This window comes from Rhodamnia argentea, chromosome 3, assembly GCF_020921035.1.
Source record: "Rhodamnia argentea isolate NSW1041297 chromosome 3, ASM2092103v1, whole genome shotgun sequence".
Taxonomy (NCBI): domain Eukaryota; kingdom Viridiplantae; phylum Streptophyta; class Magnoliopsida; order Myrtales; family Myrtaceae; genus Rhodamnia; species Rhodamnia argentea.
The window spans coordinates 24,204,162-24,213,349 of record NC_063152.1 but is presented as its reverse complement, the minus strand read 5'-3'; the positions used below and the strand labels follow the sequence as shown (position 1 = coordinate 24,213,349).

The following is a 9,188-nucleotide window of genomic DNA, read 5'->3' as shown; positions in this document are numbered from 1 at the left end:
ATATTTTTCATAGATTTATATTTTGACCCTAATTTAATAAAAATATTTAAAATTAACCCAGTGCATGTCGGAATGGCGCGTCGAGATGCTAGACTTGTATGTCGCTGGCTGTCCAAAGTATTGACCACGTATCGGATATCCGACACCTTTTGACTAAGTGTTGGAGAGTGTCGCACGCCTATCAGACACCGACACACGTCCGACACAATAGGGAAGCCCTCGGAGAGTGTCCCTGCTTTCTAGTAATACTTCTCCTCAAACCATTTCTCATATTAGGTTTGTCATGACCATATACTACTCCCAAGATTACCAAGTCATCATCCTCCCAATAGTTAAGTCTCACACTTTGATTTTCTCAGACTGTAACATGACACACGCATGTGATTTCAATAAAACTCGCGCTCCTCGCGCTTTTATAAAAGTTATGAAAGTTAAGATACGAATTATACACCTACAACATGCAAGTCATATTATACTCTAGAAAAAGTACTTCAACTTTTGACTTACTTCATATATATACACACACACACACTCTAGAATCACCGTCGTTTTCAAAGCGTTCGATTAGAGCTCCAAGCCTCGATTCCTCTAATGGTTTAGAATTTCTTGATAAAGCTGTAATTGAGGACTATATTAAATTCTGAGTTGCCAGGTCGAAATTGAAAATTTTCGAGCTATAAAATCATATAAGTAGTGATTCTACACTCGTTATCTTTATGGTTAGAACTCATTAAGGGGTCTTGGATATCCAACGTATCCTCGAAATATCCTGTTAGGGCGGAGCCACCGGCTGATATTAATAGGCACCTATGACAATGGGTAGTCTTAATAGGCCTTGCTGCTACAAGGCTTTAAGCATGTCCGTAGATTTAACAATGATCACTAGATAAGTTTTGATTTACATTTAAAAAATTGCAGGAAAAAAATACAAAAAAGAAGAAGAAGAAGAAGAAGAAAAAAGAATAAATCTCCACTCACAGTCAACTTATGAGCTAAAGAGAGCAACTAAAGACGTTTCTGGAGGTTTGGATCTCAATTTCTAAGAGTAAATCTCCTCAATGCCATGAAAATGAATTCCTTCTGTAGCAAAACCGTTTCCGCATAAAATATAAAATTTTATTTCTTTCATCACAATTGAATAAAATAACAAAAGACATCAGGAAAGACAAAAATAAGATGTAAAACGCAAATATTTATAAAGGAAAAAAAAAAACTTCAATTTCTTGAAACCCATAAAAGTCAACGCAAGAATATTTATAATTCTAAGTCTAATCTGAAATTTGACTCAATTTATTTATTTGTTGCAGAAATAACCTTTCCAATCCGCTCCGAGGATATTCCAAACTTATTACTGTTGTCGGCGGCACGACTTCAGTTTCTTTTAAATCTTGACTCGCGATATTCTCGCTTCTATCCTCTACTTAGCTCCAGCGGTCCGCCTCCATATTAGGAGACAAGTTGTGCGAAGAAGAGCTAGAATTTGAAGAAGTTACTAAGTGTTTATGGTAAGAGACATTATTTGGCGAGGAACATGATTTTATCGGTATAATGACACAAGCGATTTCTAAATTTTGACCCAATGTGATCTTTGGACTTTCAATTTTGTTCAATATAATTCCCAAAATTTTGGTACATTGAATATTTTCACATTGTCTCAAGATTAAATTGAACATGTACCAAAAGTTCACGTATCACATTAAATAAAATTAAAATTTCAAAGATAATATTGTACATCGGGGTTAAAGTTCGGGGACCATGTGTATCATTTACTCTTATTTTCTCTATTTAGATCGGAAATCATTTTCGTAGTTTTAAAGTATTTGTAATTATTTGATTAGTAAATATTTTTTTGTCGACGAACCATATTAAAAAAAAATTATTCACATGAAAATGATAATTGCATTTCTTTTCTATTTTATAGATTTTAGGCCTCCCAAAATAATAATAAAAAAAAGACAGGAATCAAATTGCCGCTCAAAGAAAATATCAAGCATCTTCCCACGGTCACGGTCGCTGTCAGTGGTCGACGCCACAGAAGCTCTGTAACGAGGAAGCCGATGATGAAGTTCGATTCCAGCAGTTGGAGAAGCAAATTCCAAGAACGAGAGAGAAAACTGTGGAGGAGACGAAGCTTCGACCGAGCATCGATTTTTTTTTTTTTTTTTTGGTTTCCCTTCCTTTTCACCTGCTTTTGATTCTTCGTTTCTTCGGATAGTAGCAGGCCGACAAGATTTTTGTTTGTGGGTGTAGGAGCTCGAATTTAGTCCGCTTGCCGTACTGTCATGAGAGAGAGAGAGAGAGAGAGAGAGAGAGAGAGAGAAATCGCGGGTTAGGTGAGATTCTCCGGGTTCGATTCTTTGTGGAAATTGTTTTCTAGTACGGCTCAGTTAGTCACCTTGAGAATTTGATGTGGTTGAGCAAATTCAAAGTTCACAGGGGAGAAACAGAACCAGGGGAAGCTTTTCGCAACTGGGTTTTCTCTGTGATGATCAATTGGTTGCCACATGTAATATGAGAATTTGCACATTTCTGTAATGTGCACATTCCATCTTGCATGAGCTGCCGTCTGCTTTCCATTAGGAACTCAATCAAAGCATTTTGGGATTGACTTGTAGCTCTGGTCCAGCCTATCCCTTTCGTTGATTATGTGTTGGAGCGTGTCCGACGCGTGTCTTCTCGCCTGTGTCCGTGCAAAATAAAAGTCAGAAGAGTCAAATTCAGGCACCAGCGTCGGCGGGAGCAGAGGAATTAGAATCGGGAATCAAAAGCCATGCCCTTCAGCAAACCTTTTAATCTCGGAAGGGTACAGAAGAAACTGGAGAAGTTGGCTGAAGCAATACAACCCAAACGCAAATGTCCGTTATGGCATTGAATTATGACAATCAAGACCAGTTTTTCTGCATCTATTCAAATATTTCATTTTTTTCGATCGAATTTATTCAAATATTTCAGTTATTTCATCTATTTATATTTTCAGTCCAGTGATTGTCGATTAATTGCGATTTTGTCAATTGGCATAATTTACTTTTGGAATTGATGTATGGGATAAAAATCCTTTTTTTTTTTTTGGTCGAGAAATAAAAATCTTTATTGATTTACGGGATAAACATCCTTATTCATTTTGTTGCTGGATAATACAATTTTTCCTTTTTCTGTTTGTCAGATTTTTTTTTTGGTAGAAAACTAACTATTTTCATTACTGACTGGACAGATTTAAAGTGCTGAAATTTACAAAATAGAGTAAACAAAGCTATTGGACAGCGCAATGGGTCATCAACATGCTATATTAGCCTAGAAATTTGAGGAACCGGAAGATAAATAGAAAATCATAACTAAATCTTTAAAATTGGAATTCTAATTTAGTTGATAAAAGAGGGATTTTTTTTTCAAAAGTGAATTTTCCAAATCGTTAGGTGGAAGATGAGAAATATGAAATTTTATTTTTCATTTAGCGTGGTGCTTGATTTTTCGTTTGTGCTAAAAAAAATTATTGTATACGGCGACTTATTCAAATTAAAGATTTAATTGCAACTATAGAATTTGAAGTTTGAATTAAACCAAAACATAAGATACATAATATATAGTTTTTTTTAGACAGTAGCTGGACAACAGTTTGGTTAAATTCAATCCAGTAGAATTAAAGCAATTTAACAAAACTAGATATGGCATTTTTAGAATAGTCTATTGACAATTGTCCGTTTCCCATGTACTGTCTCTCAAGTTCATGATCTATCAATTTAGTCCTTCAACTTGTACAATATTCACAATTGAACTTTCTTTACAGGCCCTCCATTTTGGTGTTTTAATTTATCTATCATCCTTTAATTGGCAACCTTCCCACATTTGTGGTACCTAGAATAGATTTTCCATTTAGGTGCATTTATCAATTTGGATTCTCCGAAAGACCGGGTAAATAATATGGCACGCACGTAGGGTACTTGCAACCCTTTCCAAAGAAAAAATGCAATCAGATAAATTATGTTCGTGACTTCTTAAATAATTCAATCATATATCTCCATACTTTCTTTCAATTGAACGGTTATCGGACAAATTATGAACAAGGTACAATAATATTAATAAATCAAATAAATTACAGTCGACATCCGTGATCTATAGTCATGGTTGATGACCCCGGCAACGACTGAATTTGATACATCCACGAGTGTGCTCATGGTCGTTAACCCCGGCAACGATTGAATTTTAGACATCCACGAGTGTACTCATTTACCGGAGTGGGAGGGTCTTGCGGGCGGGCATGGCAACCGGGTGGCGGGTTGGGACCGAGGCATGGGTGAAGTACCCCCATCGAAATTGGCGTGGCCGCCTCGACGTGGTGGATCACCACCATGCCTATGATGGCTAAGCAAAGGATCCAGGGCCTCATTATCCGGACACACTCTCTCTCTCTCTCTCTCTCTCTGATTCTTTTCCCTTGTCTTGCTAAATTAGTAGAGGTTATGGAGAAATTTGATGAATTCTCTTGTGAGTTTATGCTATATATAGTGACAATGGAAGAAGATGAACCGTAGTCTGTTGACTGGGAAGGAATTCAAACTAATTTATATTGCCTATTTTTAAATATTGGTTATTTTTTCCCCAGTTAGAACCTCTTGAAAAACAAATTATGGTTATTTACTTCTCGAAATATTTCTCACGTTAGACTTGTCATTACCAGATTACTTCCAAAGCTCATCAAGTCGTCTTCCTCTCAATTATTAAGTCTTTCTCAAACTATAGCATGACATACGTGATCTTCAGTAAAACTTCCGTCTATCCCGCGTGCTTTTATATGCAAGCTTTTTCCGTTTATAATACAATTGATGTAAACTCATGATGGTATGATTCGATATTCTACTTTAATATCGCGTGCTTTTAAGGACACGATATATGCTCGTCTATATGACACCTATTATTAAAAAGAGGATAAAAGTAGAGACATCAATAATACCCGTAACAAATCGGCCTCCGAAATGACAAATAGAACGCGTTAAATTCCAACTTATATATTATTCACACTTCAAAGGTCCTTCAATTTTCGTTAATATAATTTTTGGTACCGAGAATAAATTTTCCATTCATGTGAATTTATCAATTTGGATACTCCAAAAGATCGGAAAAATAATCGTGCATAGTACCCTCGCGACCTTTTAAAGTACTCAAATGCAAAAAAATACAATGTCATCATACATTTGGATATGAAATAACAAGCACTGACATTAATTAACCTATTAATTATTTATTGTATAAACGGATATGAGTTCCTATCTTTTAGAATTTCTAAGATATAAGTTGAGCCTTTGCATTATTTTTCACAAAAGCTTCAAGTATAGACATTCATGAAAGAATTATACAATGGGTTAACCAATGGGCTCTCTTTCAACAAAAGAAATTGATTTTCTGGCAAAAATATTAATGGGAGCAATAATCTAAAAGAATAAGAATCTTCAAATCCACATATTTCTACGCATTCTTTCAATTCAGCTAGTATCAAACAAACTATGAGCAAACTACAATAATATCACTACATATTTTCCTTTTGCTATGTTAATCTATCAATAAATCAGACACCCCACACCCACACAACCTATTCTCATGGTTTATCACCACGGCAACGATTGAATTTGATGCATCCGCGGTCATACTTATTAGCCGGAGTGGGAGGGGCTTGCGGGTGGGTGTGGCAACCGGGTGGCGGGTGCGGACCTCTGCACGGATCAAGTGCTCCCATTGAAATCGGGGTGGCTGCCTCGGCGTGGCGGATCATCACCATGCCGACGATGGCTAAGAAAATGATCCACAGCTTCATCACCGGGACTTCTCTCTTTGTTTTTTTTCCCCTTGCCTTCCTTGATTAGTAGAGGTTATGGAGAAGTTTGATGAATTCTTATGTGAGTTGTTACAATATGTAGTGATGGGGGACAAGATTAACCGCTAGTCCTCCGATTGTAGAGGACTAAATTTCGGTTGCCTATTTTCAAAGATAGAACTTTTCCATGGTTGTCTTTGTTTCCCCAAAATTGGAAACGCTTGAAAAGCAAATTCGGACTATATGCTTCTCCTAAAACTATTTCTCATGCTAGACTTGTTACTATCAAATTACTCCCAAGGTTACCAAGTCCATATCCTCTTATATTTCAAGTCTCAAACTTTGATTTTTTTTTTGGCCAGCCGTCACATGGCATGTGTACGTGATTTTCAATAAAACTCGTGTCTCTCGTGCGTTTACTAAATTTACGCAAAATGCTAGTTTTCTTTGGAGTAAAACGAATTACACACATATCAAATGCAAGTCATATTATACTCGCACATGAATACTTGAATTTTCAACTTATTTTACATATTTCACTTAGTCGATTAATATGTTTATGTACCAAAAGAATATGTTCATCCCGTATTATATCCACAAAATAAAAAATGATACTTTATTTTATATTTCTCAATAGATGGTATAAAGTAATTACAAAACTCGGCCATAGATATTGTGCTTTAGATGGTACTATTTTATATGCAAGGTTTTTTCGTTTACAATACAATTAATGTAAACTCATCATAGCGTGTTAGATAAAAAATAATAATAATGATAGCGTGATTTGATATTCTATTTTAATGTTGCGAATTGTTTTTGCATGCTTTTTATATTCCAGTTAATGCTGATCAAAATCCATTGACGGGGTTTGAGCATGTACATTGTTCTTATGACGTGTTTTCAGGCTGTGTTTGGTTGTCATGATATAACATAAAATAAGATATATTTTATCATATCCCGTGTTTGGCAGCTGTTTAGGATAAGATAAAAGAGGGATAAAAAGGATGGATACAGCCAAGATAAAAAAATCTTAGGAAAATGGGTGGAATAGACCATGATAGGATTTCTAAAGAGAGCAAACACAAGGAGAGTCGGGTTTTTCTCACAGCCACTGCCTCTCCTCTGCATGAGCTACCTCTCCGCCACGTTGGGCCACTTCTCTAGCAAGGGGGCCACCTCTCTAGCAGCGGCGACCGTCAAGTGTGGCGGCCTCTCCGATGACGCCAAGCTAGGATCTACGGCCCCAAAGTTGGGTATCTCCACGGCCTCGTTCTTTAATGAGTGTTTGATTTGATCTCTCGTTCTTTAACCGCTTGAACATTTTCAACATTCGAAAGGGGTCTTGACATGTTATGAAAAACTTGAGATTGGTTATCAATTTTTAAAAAGGGTCTGAACATTCGAGCAGTGATTGAAGACTATATTGGATTCCGAGTTGCTGGGTCGAAATTGAAAATTTTCAAGCTGTAAAATTATATAAGTAGTGATTTTACACTCGTTATCTTTATGGTCAGAACTCATTGAGGGGTCATGAATATCCATCATGTTCTCAAAAAATCCTGTTAGGGCGGAGCCACCTGCTGATATTGATAGGCATCTATGACAATGGGTAATCTCAATAGGCCTTGCTGCTACAAGGCTTTAAGCATGTCCATAGATTTAACAACGATCACTAGACAAGTTCTAATTTACACTAAAAAAAATTTGCACATAAAAAATACAAAAAAGAAGAAGAAAAAAGAATAAATCTCCACTCACAGTCAACTGATGGGCTAAAGAGAGCAACTAAAGGCGTTTCTGAATGTTTGGATCTCAATTTCTAAGAGTAAATCTCCTCAATGCCATGAAAATGGATTCCTTCTATAGCAAACCGTTTCCGCATACAATATAAAATTTTGTTTCTTTCATCACAATTGCATTCAAATTAACAAAAGACATCAGGAAAGACAAAAATAAGATGTGAAACGCAAATATTTATAAAGGAAAAAGAAAACAACTTCCATTTCTTGAAACCCGTAAAAGTCAACGCAAGAATATTTCTAATTCTAAGTCTAATCTGAGATTTGACCCAATTTATTTAGTTGTTGCAGAAATAACTTTTACAATCCGCTCCGAGGATATTCCAAATTTATTATTGTTGTTAGCAGCACAGCTTCAATTTCTATTAAATTTTGACTCGTGATGTTCTCACTTCTATCATCTAATTAGATCGAGGGGTCTACCTCCATGTTAGGAGACAAGTTGAGTGAAGAAGAGCTGGAATTTGAAGAAGTTACTAAGTATTTGTGGTAAGAGACATTATTTGGCGAGGAAAATGATTTTATTGGGATAATGACACAAACGATCCCTAAATTTTGGCTCAATGTGATCTTTGGACTTTCAATTTTGTTCAATATAATTCCTGAAATTTTGGTACATTGAATATTTTCACATTGTCTCAAGACTAAATTGAACATGTATCAAAAGTTCAAGTATCATATTAAATAAAATTAAAATTTCAAGGACAATATTGCACGTCGGGTTAAAGTTCGGGGACCATGTATATCATTTACTCTTATTTTCTCTATTTAGATAGGAATTCATTGTCATAATTTTAAAGTATTTGTAATTTCTTTGATTAGTAAATATTTTTTCGTCGACTAACCATATTGAAAAAAATTATTCACATGAAAATGGTAATTGCATTTTTTTTCTATTTTATGGATTTTAGGCTAAAAAAAGGATTAATATCACAGAAAATCCTAAACTGGTATGCTTTACTCTAAATTATTTTTTTGATCACCAAAAACCCCAAAAATTTATCCCAAACTGGTACAACTATAACAAATTTACTCTCCATTAGTTTTCGTTAAATCTAACTTGCAAATTGCTAAATTCGATGGCATGTGGCGGTTCACGGATGTACCAGTTTGGGATTTTCATCTTCTGTTTATCACAGGTTTATCAAATTGAAATTTTTTGTGGTATTAATCTAATTTAACGGAGGGTAAATTTATCATAGGTGATCCAGTTTAGGATTTTTCTTTGTCAAAAAAATTATTTTAGGATAAATTTATCACAAAAGTATCGGTTTATGATTTTTGATGGTCAAAAAAATAGTTTGGGGTACATTTGCTATAAATGTATTAATTTGAGGTTTTTCGTAATTAAAAAAAAAGTTAAAGATAAATTTATTATAAGTGTATTAATTTGAGATTTCATGTTATTAATAAATAAATAAAAAAGACAGGAATCAAATTGCCGCCCAAAGAAAATATCGAGCATCGTCCCACGGTCACGGTCGCTGTCAGTGGTCGACGCCCGTTAGCTCTGTTACGAGGAAGCCGACGATGAAGTTCGATTCCAGCAGTTGGAGAAGCAAATTCCAAGAACGAGAGTGGAG

At 35.4% G+C, this 9,188-nt stretch overlaps 1 long non-coding RNA gene across 1 annotated transcript; it reads left to right on the top strand.

Annotated features, from left to right (window-relative positions):
• Positions 1-2,139: 2,139 nt before the first annotated feature.
• LOC125314414 lies at positions 2,140-2,440 on the top strand. Its single transcript, XR_007197911.1, has 2 exons — positions 2,140-2,246; positions 2,334-2,440. It is a non-coding gene; the product is annotated as an uncharacterized LOC125314414 (long non-coding RNA).
• Positions 2,441-9,188: the final 6,748 nt, after the last annotated feature.